The following is an 18,057-nucleotide window of genomic DNA, read 5'->3' as shown; positions in this document are numbered from 1 at the left end:
CATTTTAAAAACACCATCACTATGCCAGGCACTGAGCAGAAAGACATCAAAAGATACTGATGACTTGTTTGCTCCCTTCTAGAAGCTCACTATCTGGTGCAGGGGAAAGGCACATTTGATCATACAAGGGGTTACTGACAGGCATTAACACTTTTAGTTATGAACCTCTTGACAAGGACCACAAAAGGTGAATACTATTATTGTATTTTAGAAAATTCCCCATGTAAGTTTCTATCTGACCCTCACTACAACCTTATGAAATAGGCATTATTATTTTTATTAAGTTTACCTGAGATCACGTAGCTTGTTAGTGGCTTAAACCCAACTCTACCTCCAAAGTCTCTGCTCTTTATGCAACACCAGGAGTTAGCAAATGCAACCATGAGCCAAAACTAGTCTGCTGCAGGTTTTGTAAATAAAGTTTTATTGGAACACAGCCACGCCCATTTGTTTACATATTGACAATGGCTGTTTTCACTTTACAATAGCAAAGTAGAACAGTCACAACAGAGACAGTATCATCCACAAAGCTGAAAATGTTTCCTAGCTGGCCCTTTACAGAAAATATTTATTGACTTCTATACTACAGGGTACCACAGTGATTCTCAATCAGGAGCAACTTTGCCCCCCAGAAGACATTTGGCAACATCTGGAGACATTGGGGGTGCTACTGGTATCCTAATGGGTGGATGCACAGATGTTGCTAAATATCCTACAATGCACAGAACAACCCTCCACAACAAAGAATGAATTATTCAGCCCAAAATGTCAGTATGGCTGAGGTTGAGAAACAATGCCATCCCAAACCCTCTATCTAATGAAACTTACATAGTCCTTTTACATAACTTCATGAAATGTACAATTTTAATCCTGTGAGACTGGCTAAATATTTAGCATTTTCACTATGCATTTTTATACCAATGAGCTGAACATTGACTAAAATTTTCAAAATATTTGTTTCTTCCAAAAAGTAAATTTGCAGGCTATATGTTTGATATTATTGTGTTATGCAAATACGACCTATAAAACAGACCATTTAAAGACTCATGTGCAAAGATGGCTGATTGAACACCATCATCTATTTTTACATACTCTCAAAAGCCTACTAAAATGACAATAAAGACAGCTTTTGTCATTATAACCCTACAAGAATAGAAATGATGGCAGAGGAGAGCTTGCCAATACTTTGGGGAGAAAAGGAAACTGGTAAATGATCGCTGACCTAAGAAACTGAAACCGAGGAAAACTAAGAACCAACCAGATTTTCACCAAAGATTTCTCCAAAGCCATGGAAATGGGCATAACAAGCTTTTTTGGAAGGACAGGTGAAATGAACGCTGGAAGTACAGAGGACTGGTTGAAATTGTGTTCAAGGAACAATCAGAGGCTCAGATCCCTTCCCTCAGCCCGTGCAAGTGGGTTACTGTTTCTCTCCCAGCCAGCAGAGATGTAAAAGCACAGATTCATAGAGTGGGACACACCAGACCACGATCAGGTGGGAAATTGTGAGCTGAGAACAGGGGTTTAAGGGAACAAATGCATACAGAATGCTGAGTCCTCACCCACAACACCATACGTAAATCCTACTCAATACCCAGAAGAATGCCGGCAGAGACAGAAAAAATATTGCAAGCATCAAACAAGAACAGAGACATACTTTTAAACTTTTCAAGAGAAAAGAGGTCCTGAGAAACTCAAAATTTGAAAGCAGAAATGAAAGATTCAACAGAAGATTTGAAAGGTAAAACTGAAGAAATCTCCCAGCATATAAAAAAAGGAAAAAGATACACAAGTAAATAAGCAACTTAGAAAACAAGTTTAGAAGATTCAACATGTAACTACAGAAGTAAGATTTCCAGAGAGAGAACACAAAGAAAACAGAGATGAAAAAGATCAGCAATAAAGTCAACCAAGAGTAGTGCATTCCCAGAACAGAGGATAATAGGGGATGGGAGCTGGCCACGGTGGGTCCCAAACTGATTACAGGAGCCATCTCCCAGACTTCGATGATGTCTGGCCTGCCATCAGAGCCCAGGCCTCATGGGGATTGAGATCAGAGCTCTAGCTTGTTATGGCAAAGTTCATTTGCCTGGAAAAACAAATGCTGAAAGCCAATTTTCAGAATCTTTGTGCAAATGACCAAACCTATTGACTTGGCCGAGAAAAGATAAGTTCTTTTAAGAATGAAAAAAAAAGTTTGTTACTTTGTTTATCTGCGTTGTTTTGTATTCAGATCAAGATTTAAAGTAAAACAAGGCACTTGGGAAAAATTTGAAGCATTCCAGCTTTTGATTCACAGAATGATTTTTTTCTGAATTTCCCCCAGGAAACTCCACATCAAAGTCATCACTGGCACGCACGATATTTCTGCCACCCATGAGGCCAATCATTGGACAGTAAGTAAACATGTGACTGAACAAGGTAGCTGATGTATCTATAAAGCCTAATCATCAAAAAAAGAAAATCAAATGAAGAAGTGAACACTTCAGTCACAAGCGGTATACTCATCTCAAATGGTTCTGCTCAATATTTTCAAAACATAAAGTCATACATTTCAGATTGGGGTATAAAGATGATCCAAAAAGCCTCTAGAAGAAAGTAAACATAAAGGTCAAGTTACATAAGAGAGTCAGAAACGGCTTTTAATTTCTCAACAGCTTTGGAAGCTACAATGTAGAACTAGGCCTTCAGGATCTTAAAGGAAAATTGGTTTAAACCTTGAGTTCCATACAAAGGCAAATTATCACCAATTGTTGTTAAAATATTTTCAGACATCAACCTGAAACTAATATAAAATATTGAATGTCAACTATAATTTTAAAAATATATACAGTCACGGAATATAAAGTACAGTATGAGGAATACAGTCAGTGGTATCATGATAGCTAAGTACGGTGTCAGATGGGTAGTAGACTTGTTGGGGTTATCACTTTGTGAGGGGTGTAAATGTCTAATCATTATGTTGTTTTGTAAACCTGAAACTAATAATAACAAAATATATTTTTTCAGACATCAAAGTTACCAAAACTTTACCCACATGCACCCTCTCTTAGGAAACACCTTTCCTCCAACAAAGCAAGGTAGAAAATCATGAAAGTAGAAGACGTGGTTTCTCAGCCCAGTTTGTCCAGAAAGCAGAGCCTGAGACAAGTAGTGTATTATTACCGTGTTTCCCCAAAAATAAGATCTAGCCAGACAATCAGCTCTAATGCATCTTTTGGAGCAAAAATTAATATAAGACCCTGTCTTATTTTACTATAATATAAGACCAGGTCTAATATAATATAATATAATATAACATAATACCAGGTCTTATATTAATTTTTGCTCCAAAAGACACATTAGAGCTGATTGTCTGACTAGGTCTTATTTTCAGGGAAACAGGGTAGGAAGTGTGATCCTAGGAGCTGGTATAAGGGGTGTGGGGAGCAAATTAGAGAAAGAGGAAGAGGGATTTTTCAAAATGGTGAAGGATTGTCATTTAGTTCCTATCCAATGTTGGTCAAAGTTTTCCCCAAATGTTCCAACTCTTCTGCCCTTCCGGGTGGTATATGTGAGCACCAAGTGGTCACTGAACTGTCAAAATCAGAAGCAAGAGGCATGCAGAGCAGGTCCTAGCTGAGTTACTCCCAGGTTGTTCCTTTGTAAAGCTGGTAGGAGCACTCACAGGGCTGACTGTCTCAGTGTGGCTAAATTAAGAAAGAGGTGAGGTGGAGAGAATGTGAAGTGGTGCAAAGGGTATGGGAATATCAGGCTAAGCATTAATATTTGCAGTTATCCTGTCCTTCCAAGTACATGTTTCTCCATATATTTGCAGCTTGGAATGGCCACGAGGTTTGATGTGACCAGTGAAATATGAGCATAACACACTAATACGCTTCTAGACTGGAGCCCTTCAGAGCTGGTTCACCGCTCTCCATGTTCTCACCCCTGCCTCTGCAATCATGGAGATACATGTCAATGTGGTGGAGCACAGTATCAAAGTCACCTGGGATGCTGGTCCAACAAAGAGGAAAGCTGTCTTAGTAAGTCTTCCAGAGTCACGCAGACCTGCAAAAACCTTTGTGCAAGAGATCAACTGCTGTCATGTGGACCTACCCATCATTTGATGCTAAACTGATATGAGATAGAGGAAAACAGAAAATCCACCATAGGAAAGAGTTGATTTCAATTCCCAGGATAATAGTCAAGGGATGTCTTTGGATGTGTTAGTTATAACTACAGTGGTAGTTATAGCTCTTGCATAAAGGGCACAGCATCCACATGGGAGCAGGTCAGAACACCTAGGAAAGTCATCTTCAGGAAGAAGAAATTGAGAGAATATCTGATGAGTCTGAGCTCTTGAGAAGACTGTAAGACAACTGGCAAAGATTTTGAGGTTAAATACATAGAAAACTATCATATATTGAAGCAAGATTATTCTTAACTACAAGAAAGGAGTTTTGTAGTAAAGGAAATTATTATATTTTGCTATGGGACTCTGCTACAAATAACATTTACGTAGACATAAATATGTAAACCCTGTATATCAATCTTTAAACATACAACTATATTCAGGAAATGCTAAAATGAGAAGTGTATGCATGGGTGAAAGGGATGGAGAAAGAATTTTTTTAATTAATTTTCCAGAGTATAGAATAAATATAAAATTACTAGAATTGAAAGAATTAAAATAACAAATCAAGAATATTATTTAGAAACATGGGGTAAATACAAAATACTCATGTAGAAGAGTTGAAAGTGGTTGCCTCTGAAGTGGGGAAAATGTGAAGTAAGTAGGATGGTGCTGTTTCCATAACATATTTTGTAGAACTATTTGACTGTAAACTATTTGCATATGTAACTTAAAATGATGAAATGAATGAAAACCAACATGATTTTAGCTAGGATTGTTATTTTAAAAGTTAGTCATTCAGTTTTATTCTCCCTATGCATTGCCATGTATTCTGGAATGACTGTTATATTTACTATAATTATTATATATCTATGTTTGCATTCTCATAACAGTAGATAGGGCAGCTATTATTATGCCAAGGTATCAGAGTTAGCAAATACTAGGCCAAACTGTAAGCCCCACTCTCTTCCCCTTACAACGCACTGCCTCTAACATGTTACAGTTTTAGAGAAAGCAGAAAAAGTCAATGAACCCAGAGATGAGGATTTGAGTCATAGTCTTGCTATTGGACAAACCTAAATGGCCTTGACTGGACTTGAATGTTAAGGTCTCATAATTAAAGACTCTTAAAGAAAAACTAAGAAGGTATTAATTTACATTCAGGATAGTGAACAATCATTCAAAGAACATGGGTGATTAGGTACAGAGCCAAGTAAATGAAATTTTCTGTCAAAAGCCTGTTTTAATTCACCCCTAAAGTCTTTTAAGTACCCACTAGGCACCAGGCAACATGCAAGACACTGAGGGTCAAGGATGAATGTGCCATGATCTCTGACCTTATTGCTGCCTCTCCCTCTGCAGCTCTTACCACAATTGTAATTTCACATTTATTGATATAGCTCTTTGTTTATTGCCAGGAATGATGTCTGGTTCTACTCACTGTAATATTCGCTGTATCAAGCAAGGAACTTGACATGTAGTAGTGGTCAATTACTTAATGAATGAACATACTAATGAACAAATAAACAAAAGGATAAATGCTCAGCAATGAACTTGGGTCAGATGGACAATGTATAGGATTGGGAGAGTTTCAAAGTACTTGCCGTATTTCCCATCTCCAGCTCTTTCCTGCAATGGTTTTCTACTTGTTTCAAAAGTCGTTTTATGTTCTCTGTTGCTAAGTGATTAACTCAGGGGAGTAGTAACCAGGTGTCAGCCTTCTGAATCCCACAGAGTACATATTATAAGATGACAGAGACCAGACATAGAGCTCAGTGCTTACTCCATGGAGAGTACAGCCAACTCAGCAGCCACTGCTGACACAATCTCATTACTAGGCATGAACATTAATCTGCAATATATGGCTGAATATGCAAGAAAGATAAAGCTGTTTCCTCATCTTTCTTATCTAAACCCTTCTGACCTCACAAGACAACCGTGAACTGAGGGGAAACCTAAAAATAATTCTGCCACACTTGTTTAGAAATGATGTGGTAGGATGTGAAGGACTTCCCTAAATTCATTCATTCATTCTTTTGTCTTTCTGTTGACTCAGTAAATATGTGTTATCTATGACTATCTAAATACCTCAAGCACTGTACTTTGAGGTAACCAAGACTGGAGTCCTGTGTATTTTCACAATATGACAATAAAGCATATGGTTAGTATCGTACCCAGAAGGACATCTATTAACAATAAAATAATTCATCACAAAGGAATCTTTTTCTCTACTTACTTTTTTCCCCAAAGAAAATTTATTTACAGGCATTTATTTATTTTACCACATAGCAGCATGTCACCAAGAAATATAAAGATCCCTAGAGAAAAGTCATCATTTGTAGTTTCTTTTTTTGCTTTTTAAGATTATCTAGCAATAAACTACTAGTATATCTTGCATGTAACTTGGCAACCATGTGCAACCTGACTAACATCTGTTGAACAACTGGCGCAAAGAGAAAAATAATCCATCCTCTTTTCTTCAATGATATAAATGCAGTAAGTAATCACTGGAAAGGATTTTTTTTCTGCTGTGATTGGCTCTCATGAAGGCTTCATGAGCTAATAACACAACCAGATGTTTCTTTAGTAATAGGTACGGATTGCAATAAGTATTTCTACTATCTATTCCAACAAGTATTTACTGGGCAACTATTATAAGTCAAACATTCTTCTAGATGCTGGAGAGACAAAAAATGAAAAAAATAAAATACCTTCTGTCGTGTCCAGCACGACAAGAGCAGTAGGAAGTGAGAAGGGCGGCACAAGGTTAAGGAAGACAATAGACAGAGTGCAAGCGGGGCCAAGGGACTCAAGTCTCAAGGACTGGGCCCCAAATCGGGCCAACACATGGCTTTTATTAGTTAGGTGTGAAAGTAAAGGAGATAAAGCTTGTCAATCTCAAGATCTGTGAATCCCATACATTACAATAGGAAACTGATTCAAGACAAGTCCCAGAATAAGTACTTCCCCAAGGGACAAAATCTATATGCATACGAATAGATGGAGAGTACCTCATTGAATCACTTCCCCTGCAGGTTGTGGGAAGGAATGGAGCCACAGAGGCAGAGGCTCTCCTTAGCATGGGGAAGGCGGGGGTCTGTGCCCACCTCTATGGACTCCGCAAGTTCCCCAGATGGTCCCCACATGGCTGTGTCTGGCTTGGGTTGCCCCCCCCATGGGGAGTCGTACCTGTCTTTGACTAGCCAGCCATCTTTCTGGGGCCAAACAGGGAGACATAAGGTGCAAGCACAAAGGTGAAGCAAAGTCCCTGAAAGGGTCTGTCTCACAGACTCTCCTTTCTTTAGGGGCAGGTACGAGGAGACAGACGGGTAGGCTGCTGCGTGGCAACAACCCTCCACCTTTTAGGAATTTCTTCTTCCTTCCTCAGGAGAAAGATTGACAAGTAAGCAATTACCATGGCTGGTTATCAGAGATGTAATAGAGTTAAATTCTATATGGACATTTCTACTCTAGTCTGAAGTGGTCACTGAAATGGGCCTTGATGAATAAATAGGATTTCCAGGGAGAAGAAAAGGTTGGGGTGGAAAGGGCATGTCAGGCAGCAAAAACAGCACTTGCAATAATCCAAAGTATAACTGAGATCTTTGGGTAGTACCAAATATGTGTGAGGAGAGTGGAAATAAAATCAATAGTGCTGAGTAGAAAAGTTATAGCCAAATAGTGAAGAGCTTCTTTTGCCATAAAAAGAAGTTTGGGACTTAAGTAAAGGGGCTGCAAGGTGGGTCCTCTGCTCAGTGTCTCACAGGCTACAATGAAAATACCGATGGGGCTGCATTTCATCTGGAGGCTTTACAGGGGAAGAATGTGCTTCCAAGCTCATTCGTGTTATTGGTGGAGTTTATTTCCTTGTGTATGACTGAAGGCCCTGGCTTTTTGCTGGCTGCTGGCTAGAGGCCACCATCGGATCAAGAGGGACACCCACAGTTCCTTGCTACATGGCTTCCTCAACATGGCTCCTTACTCCATCAAACCAGCCAGGAAAACCGACAATCAGCTACGACAGAGTCAGGTAGCACAATGTGATCACAATGGGGGATATTCTGTCACTGTCATAATTTTCTACTGGTTAGAAATGTCACATACTCAGGGAAGGGGATTGCACAAAGGTGTGGACCCCAGGAGTGGGGGCTCACTGGAAGTCCCTTAGGGTCTGTCTGCCACATGTGCCAACTGGAGGACGGCAAGCACAAGAATGGCAACCAAAACAAAATACTCTAGAACTCATAGCTTTGTGGAGAAACTTTAGAACTATGAAAAACAGCATTCAGCCCGTGGGCTAAAGTTCTGACTGAATGGATGCGTTATCTGTCAGTGTGTGCCCTCAGGTTTTAGTGAAACATAATTGATGTACCAAACATGCAGGTGTTTACTCTCCCAAGCCCAGGCTTATTATTATATTCTTTTCATTGAAGAATTATAATAACATCTAACATGTATGTACCACCTATTATGTGTCAGACACAGTTGTATAACTCAATAACTCAATCATTGCTTTAAAAAACATTTTTATTATGACTGTTTTAAAAAATGAATGGAAGCCCATAGCAGATTTAGGGCTAGTCAGTGACAGAGCCAGAATTCAAATCAGGGAGTCCACTCTGCCTCTTCATTATTTATGATGATTTGAAATAGTGAAGTGAAGGATGAAAGAAACTCTGTGAAAGGTCAAACAATTTGAAAAGAAAAAAAAAATAGTTATCAGAAAATTGTTGTTCTAGCACATCTAAGCCCATTCTCCCCAGTACAACTCTTTACCATCTGGTTCATTCACAGATTTTAATGAATGTTACTAGATCAAATTTTAAAGTGCTATAGTCCATCTGCTATAACTGGAGCTGTGGAAATATAACTTTTACGTTCCGCTAGTCAATAACCGAGACTTATTGTTCAATTCCTATCTCTAATCTACAAGTCATAATCATTGATGTCTCCATGACAACAAATCTGATTTTCAAAAGAGAGGTATTGGCAACGCATATACAGATATGTAGATAGTGAATTTCTGACATGTGAGTTTACTAAGTATGTGGCACGGTAAGGCCTTGTGCTAAATGTCGATATGTTGGGGGAATAAAAATGAATATGGATTCTTTCTGCCTCCAAGGAGTTTATACTCCAGTTGGAGAGGCAGGTGTATAACAAATATAATAAAGGACAGAACAAAATGAGGGCTACTAATAGAGGAATAAGCAATATGGTATGGGAGCGGAGTGCAAGCAGAGATGGATAGTTCAGAATGAGTCAGATGCCAAACTTGCTGCCAGTCCCTACCTAACTAGTCTTCTCTGTGAGCTGAAAATGTCAACTTTCAAAAGATCTGTTGTCAACTTACAGAACAAAGGAGAAAGCACTAGAGAGGCCATGAAAACCACTGGCACAGCACACTACTTTCACTGGATTTGTCTGTTATTCGCCCGTAAGGAACATTGTTTGAGAAACTAACATCAAGAGACTTCCTTCTTCCTGTTGAAAACTGGGGAGAGAGGAGAGGAGACCAGAATTTCAAGGGGAAAGAACATTAGCTTGAGTTCACAAAGTTTCCAATTTATTCCAATAAACGTAACAGGTTCAGACCTCTGAGATAAATTTATGCTGTTTTCCAGTAGTAAAATTAAGACATTCATCTAAATTCAAAGAAATAATCAATTTCCGAATACTCTTTGTCATTCAAAACTGCAAGTTATTTCAAGCAATGCTTCATTTGTGTAAGAAACACCTGGGCAGCTTGTTCCAATACAGATGCTGGTTCAACAGGGCTGGGGCTGGGAGATTCTGAATTTCCAGCAAGCTCCCAGGAAACCCCTACACTGCTGAATCATGGACCAGACTTTGCGCAGCAAGGATCTAAAGAAAAACCTTAGGTACACACTAAGTGTACAACCTGTTCACTATAAGGTGCAGTTGTGGCCCAGCTTGCAGACTCAATGACTACAGAATGAATCAGAAAGAAGAGAAGAATTTTGAAAGTAGGTCTTAATTGGTGATATAACATGAAAAGCAGTGCATTCTGCTCCAATGCAGAACATAAGATACTTGTGTACGACAGAGAACATTCTTCAGAAAATTATGTTTACATGTGTGTTCAGTTTGTCACCGAATTTCAAAGAATTATTTTGTTTTAATTCAATCTTTGCCCATATAAACCATTACCATCAGTCGTTTAAGATCAAAAATCCTAGTTCTTGATTTTAATTAGGGCAGATTCAGATTCTGAAGAAGGCGAATCTTATAAAATTTGAAGAGTTCTTTAAGGGGGAAAAAAAATCAAATTGTGAATACTAAGTTAGGTATGAAAGTGAATATTTATTTAGAAAAATGCTCTGGGCCTCCCCAGAATCATCAGTCATGAGGGGACATTTCATGGAGGGGGTCCAGACTGGACAGAGATGAAGGTCACAAACAATTACAGTTAAAAATATCCTCACACACTTTACACTTTTAGGGCCCTGGGTGAGGCCTCAAAGCTAGAGCTTTCATAGCTTCACAGTAAATTTTTCTCTGGTTTTAACTCAAATTCTGATTAGCTAGAGTATGTCTATTAATATTTTTTTTCAAGACAGGCAAATAGCATAACCATAAATCTAAAATATTTAAGTAATTAAAAAAGAAAAAAATGCTATTTTCCAAAAAAATAAATAATGTACACAGAAAAACAAAGAAAATATATCAAAAAATATAATCATTAGTATTATCGTTTTTAAAACTATTACTTTGCCTATCACAGACAGCCTCTGATTTAGAAATGGTTCTTCTCTGGAAAGCCGGCTATTTAGAACTCAGAATAGCACAACTGTTACATAATTAGTTTCTCAAGGAAGCTAACAAAAAGTCTGTTTAGTCCATAACATGTACCCCATAATATAGAATATAGAATAATATATAATGTAAAATCTATGTTAACAACTTTCTGATATCACAGTGTATAAGAATGTCTCTGTTCTGGGCTGTCCAGAATATTTCTAAGAGGATATGGGGCTTCTAGGTCCCCAGAGACTTCCCAGGCCCTCAAGTGCAAAGAGGGGATGGCAACCCCTCCAGCTCCAAATCAATGGCAGCAACAACCCCAAACTAAGGCAGGGAAGAATGAGGTAAAGGGTGTTAGGCCATATTTAGGCCAGGAACAGGAACCTTCTTATCTTAAAAACCATCTTGTCTTGCTTTGTACCCTGTACCTGCCAGCTTGTGTTTGCCTGAGGCCTGGAGAAGCTGCCTGGAATGTAGACACCATCTTGCCCTGTCTTGCTTTGTACTTTGTTTGTCACCCAGGGGCTTGTGATCAGCAGGATGGAGGCCTGGGGGCCAGGGTGGAGCTGGAGGGCTTGGTTATGCCCCAAAACCCTTTGTTGCTAGACACAATGCAACGGAAAACCCCTGAAGCATTGAAGGGGGAACAACCTCGGTTACTCCCTCCTATAAACTCCGTACCCCTTTTTGCTCAGGGAGGTTATGGTCTTTTCTAGCCTGACCTCCCACAGCTCAAACACGCCAAATAAATTCTAATAGACCAATTTTGGTCTCCCAGGACTCATTCCTCGGGCCATGCCTAAAAAGGGTAAGAGGGTGAGTATTTCTGGCACCTCCCTCGTCTAAGCTCAACTCCCCAGGCATCCTTCTCTTCCTTAAGAAACTCCCAGAATGTGGTCTGTGTCTTTCCCCTCTTGCCTGCTGCTACTTCCAACTTAGGCTGTCCTCCTATGGCCAGTGGGAGACAAGACATTACCCCAACCTCTTTCTTCCCATTCCCAGCATAATAGAAGTCTCTGCCATTTTAAAATATGGTAGTGTTGGAACTTGCAACCAGAAAAAGATTGGAACAGAAAGCTTCTTTCTTGGGTACAGAGGTCCTGGGTGGGGTACGTTAAAGAGAAGAGTTAAGGTGTGGTTCTCATTTTATGTAAAAAATGCCATCTCAGACCTAGCTGCTCCAGATACATAATCATCGAAGTCAAGGCCAGGTGCTAGGAGGGGCATGCCCAGGGGTCCTAGACTATGAGAGGAAGGGTTGACACTGGGAAAGCTGCAGAGGAGACTAAACCTGGGGGTGGGGTCGTGATAGTAAAGGAGAGATGAAGAAGGACATGAAGGGCCCCTTTCTCTCCTCACCTCCAACTAGTTCTACCACCCACACGCTTCCCCAGACCGTTGTGGCCCAGCATGAGGAAAGAGTGGGGAGTGGAAGACAAGAGCAGGGTTCTAGGCAGCCCTGCAGGTTGTAGACTAGAAACAGAGAAAAGCCAAAGCAGCAGCACTAGAGGAAAAGGGGGTTTGTGCTTTCACCAGGGGCTCGGCCAACTACAAGAAGGTAGGTGGCATTGTGTAGAAAGTTCACCAGACAGGATTGGACCAAGAAGATTGGGAGAGTTGATGCCTACTCCTTCACTTGACGCTCAGAAAGCCTCATGAATATTTCTTGTTTCCAATGAAGTATGATACCTCTGAAATCTGTATCTACACCTTTGTGCTTGGAACAAAAACATTCTGCCTTCTACAAACATAGTTTGTAGCTGAACAAAGTTCTTGACTTCTGATCAGACTGTAAACTGAGGATACCTTTTGCCAAGAAAAGGAATATCCAAACAGCCTTTGTCCGCCAAGCAAGGTGTGTCTGTTTTTGTTTTGTTTTTTTTAAAGAGCCCCACGTTGGAACCCCAGGGCAAGTGCAGTCCACACAGGCTCTAAAATTCACACCGCCACGCCCATGCTCCAACACTGTTGTTTCATTTCCTATGCACACTCCCCCACTCGCTGTAATTAAGGGAAAGCAATTTCTCAACTTTTATTAAAAGATAAACTTGATGTGTTCCCCAGAACTATGGTTGTATAGATTAAATTCTCATTTATTGCAGGCTATACTTATTTGTGTAGCCAATAAGTCTCATAATCTAGGTATCCTTTTTGCTGCCACCATCTTTCCAACACAACACACACAAACACGTAACACAAGCAGATGGTTCCAAGACCCACAGCTCTTTGGATTTCCTGGTGGGAACCACTATTTTAATTCTGTGCCCCTGCCATCTCCACACACACACACCCTACACAACCCTGTTAAATAAGTAGGTTAGCTTGTTGTCCCCAGGCCATTTGTCTCAGAATATAATCAAGGGTAATCTTTATATCCTCAGGCAACATCAGCCTAGGTGTAAAAATGAGGTTAGTATTTATCTAACTCGCTTTGACCTATTAAAACAGGCCATCCTGTCTCTTCATTCCTCCAAACTTTCCTGGGAGTCCTTGAAAGATATATTTTGAGTGATACCACACTCAGCTCACTCTACCAGAGTTTGGAGTCTATCCTTTTCCTCCTCCAGGTCCATCTTACTGCATTAATGTCCATTAACAACACCTCTAAACCCATAAAGTATAATGAAAGTGCCTCCCACCTCAGAAATACTGGGGAGGACCACACTCCCACAGCCATGCCTTAGTACCATGTACACCTGCACCAGTGGTATCCTGACACCATTTGCGTAGCAATACTGGGACCTCATTTGCTAGGTTGGGAACATTCCTGAGAGGGTACCTTATTGGTGCCCTTCCCTCTGGCACCAGCACTGTGGTCCTGAATCCCTCTGGTACCAAAGTCACCAGCATTGTAGGGATGATCATAACTGTGGTATTCAATAGTCAGGCTGTGCCCTCTGACATCTTTCCCCATCTTGATATCACCCCTGGTTACATCAAAGCTCCAAGCAGCACTCCCCAGCTCTCCAGTCCATTCTCCTTTTTTCACACATGTCTCTTTGCAAGGCTTAAGCACAGATACATGGCAAGGAGCAACCCAAAAACAATTTGAACTAGAGACATAACACTTGAATCTCTCATTCATTTGTTCATTTGACACTTATTAAGCACTTGCTATCTGCCTGGTCCCGTTCTAGGGGCTGGATTGACAGTGGTTCACAGTGCAAGACCCTGGCTCCTGAGTCTGTGATCTGGTGGGACTTCAGGTCGATGAGGGTAGTGAGAAGTGTGTTAGGATCGGAGAGGACCAGCACATGAAAGCCAGCACAGTGGCTAAGAGCGGGGCTCTGCAGCCGTAAGGCTGAATTGTGGCCCCAGCACTCACTAGTTATGTGGCTCAGATCATTTACTTCAGCTCACTGTACCTGTTTTCTCATGTGAAAAATTCTCTTGACAGCTGGGCTGCTGAATATATCAGATAGGATAAACATGCATATGAATTAATACTGTCTTATTAACTTTGGTAAGTAACTTTAGCTAATCTGTGTTTCTTAGAAATGGGTACAGTTTTCATTGCTATTATAAACATATTAACAAGTAATTACTATTAATGTGGAAGCTGCAAAATATGTATGATTATCTTCCATTTCTGGATAGCATGAAAACCAAAGCATTATAAAATAAGCACAAAAACCATGACCCTATTTGAGAGGTGATTAGAAATTCAGGAAAACTTATCTTGAAAAAAAATAAACAAATCAAAAAGACGCATGCCTCCCGGAAAGCTTAATGTGAAGAGAACCCGATGTCAGCCCTCTGTAATTTCTATGGGGTAACAAGGGACCTGGTAGGTTTGAGATGGTGGGTAGAGAATAATTCAATGCGATCTTCTCGTGTTGTGTATATCAACACAACTATTCGATTGTCTGCTTTTTTGGCTGTCCAGACAGCTATGGTGCTATTGGGTAGACCTAAGAGGTCTATGATGACAAAGTAATACAACTCCAATGGCTGTAGGAATACATGTTTTATAGCAACTCATTTACTCCACACCAATGATTTATGACATTTATATGTGTGCATGTATAAGTTTGTCATGACAAGATGATGCTTAGTAATGAATTTGCCAACATAGTTTTATGTAATATAACCCAGCCGTACTAAATGCACTACATTTAATAAAAGAAAGTGCTTCAACAGAACTCTGTTCTGAAAAGCCATTTGGTGTGATGGTGAAACATCAGGAAACCAAAGCAGAAATGTGAAGCAGGAAGCCGAAATCTGAAACAGCGCTCCAAATCCCAAAGAGGCAGCCTGTTTGAGCTGTGAAGACTTCTCATTCCCAACTGTAGTGTTCTTGTATGACATAAAACTGAGTGGTCTTCCAGGAACCCAAACAGAAGGAAATGAACGCAGTTTCTTATTCTTTCAGATGACCTGCAAATTCATACATGAAATATTAGAGATCGCTTAGAATGGAGACGTTTGAAGTTCTGGGCATGTTTCTATTTTGAGCCTCGGTTCTCAGAAGTGACATCATTGCTGGTATAGCTCACCTTTACACGGGGAGCTGGCAGTTAGCATCTCAGCTCATGAGTGAAATTGTTTTTGTTGAGTCAGTTTGGAAAGAAAAAATTGATTCACTTTTTGTCTTTCAAAATAATATTAGGGATATGCTCTCTTGAGTGGAACATCTCAGAACAGATCATTTTTCTCCCTTTAATTAATCGCTGCTGAATTTTTATTACTTACATAAGTCCTTTAAAAAAAATGACATTTGAGATCGAAAAGAATCAAGGCACTGTCTGTCCTTGGAACAAATTGTTGCAGGTTTGCAGTTCTGATAATCAATCTAAAAAAGATCGGCCTCTCACAGTTAACACGTTGCGTACGGTGGGGCTTAAATCCCTCATACCCCTCTGTTCCGGCAGGTTTTTAAAAGAAACTACTTTAAAATGCACTCTTCTCTTTAAAGCGTAAATGCTTCTATGTCATTTATTATTTTTCTATGGAATTTTTTAGGATTTACTCACCTATGATGTTAGTAATCCCTCCTGGTGTGATATTGCAGAAAGCAGCTTCCTTTGTGCAGTGGGACACGGCAAAAATTGCATATGTACCGAGTTTCGCTTCTCACTTTTTTTGATGCGCACACTTTACACACCTGTGTGTGATATTTTTTCTTTCCTCTTCCCACTATGGGCTCCAGATGATGCGTGGCCAAATCTCCCGAGAGCCTGGCCGGATTGTCTTCCTTGGGGGCCCACTGCGTAGGCACTTTCACAGCTGGTTCCCTATTGCCACTCGTCTCACCTCCCTGTCTTGGCCTCTCACTGCTCTCTGCCCAATCTTTTGAAATTCTCGTTATCCATCCTTAACGCATGGCTCAGAAAAAACGAAGATTCTCGTGATCCGTACGCAATGTGTTAAAAGTCCTCCAGGTAAAGACAAACAAAGTCATACCTCTTTTTCCAGATGGCCCAGCCTGCACTCTGTAGTCCCCACATACCTCATCCCATCCTCTGCACACAAGTCCTCTGTCTACAAGGAATAACAGCATGTGTGGGAGAGGATCCATGGCCCTTTCCACTCTTTGGCTTCTATTTACAAGGGTTGTCCAGAAAATAACAACAAATGCAAATTCCTTTGGGAAAAGAGTAACAAATTCCACGTCCCGATTAACGTCACTGCATACCTCCTAGAGAAGTTTTTCGTGATTTATGTTTCTCCTCTGCCCTTATTGACTTCTCTTGTCCCTTGCTGATCTGCATTCTTTTGTAGGGTACCTGAGATTATTTGTTATCTGTATTCATCAACTTCAGATCACTCTGCACACTCTTCAGAAGGCCCATGTCCCGTAATCCCATCGATGATGCCGACCAAGATACATCTACCCTCCATAATATCATGCCACTGTTGCAGAGACTTAAAATCTCAAAAGGTATAGTGACTGTTACATTCAGTTGCTTCCAAAAAAAAATGCTTTTGTAATCAGACAACAACAAATAGTAGGCAAAGGTGTTTACTTCTGGAAATGTGGGACTTAGAAGTATTAAGAACAGATCAATGGAACAAAATAGAGAGTCCAAAAATAAATCCATGCGTATATGGTCATTTAATCTGTGGCAAAGGAGGCAAGAACTTACACTGGGGTAAAGACAGTCTATTTAATAAATGGTGCTGGGGCAACTGGACAGATACATGCAAAAAAATGAAACTGGACCACCTTCTTATGCCATATACAGTAGTACCTCGGTTTTCAAACATCTCTGTTGACAAACATTTTGGTTTATGAATGCCGTAAACTGGAAGTAAATGCTTTGGTTTTCAAACACGATTCAGAAGTCGAATATGTCACACAGCTTCCCCTGAGTGCAAGATCCTGAGGCCTAGCTGTCGGCTGTTTACGAATGTTTCAGAGCTTGTGGATTATGTCCAAAAACTGAGGTACCACTGTACAAGAATAAACTCAAAATTAAAGACTTAAATGTAAGACCCGAAACCATAAAACTCCTAGAAGAAAATATAGGAAGTAAATTTGCAGACATTACCCTTAGTAATATTTTTACTGATATGTCCCCTCAGGCAAGGGAAGCAAAAGAAAAAATAAACATGTGGGACTACATCAAACTAATTAGTTTTTTCACAGCAACGGAAACCATCAATAAAAGAAAAAGACATCTTGCTGAATGGAAGGAGATAGTTGCCAATGATACACCTGATAAGGGATTAATATCCAAAATTTATAAAAAAGCTCATACAATTCAACACCAAAAAACAAACAACCCAATTGAAAAATGGGCAGAGGACATGAAGAGACATTCTCTAATGAGAACACACAGATGGCCAACAGACATATGAAAAGATACTCATTGTCACTAATCATTAGAGAAATGCAAGTAAAAACCAAAATGAGTTACCACCTCATGCCAGTCAGAATGGCCATCATCAGTAAATCGACAAATAAGTGCTGACGAGGATGTGGAGAAAAGGGAACATTCATGCACTGCTGGTGGGATTGCAAATTGGTGCAGCTACTATGGAAAACAGCATGGAGGTTCCTCAGAAAATTGAAAATGGAACTACCTTATGACCCAGCAATTCCACTCCTGGGTATCTATCCAAAGAAATCCAAAACACAAATTCAAAAAAACATACACACCCCTATGTTTATTGCACCACTATTCACAATAGCCAAGATATGAAAACAACCGAAGTGTCTATCAATAGGAGACTGG

Source organism: Rhinolophus sinicus, linkage group LG01 (genome assembly GCF_036562045.2).
Source record: "Rhinolophus sinicus isolate RSC01 linkage group LG01, ASM3656204v1, whole genome shotgun sequence".
Taxonomy (NCBI): Eukaryota; Metazoa; Chordata; class Mammalia; order Chiroptera; family Rhinolophidae; genus Rhinolophus; species Rhinolophus sinicus.
This window is presented reverse-complemented; position numbering follows the sequence as displayed.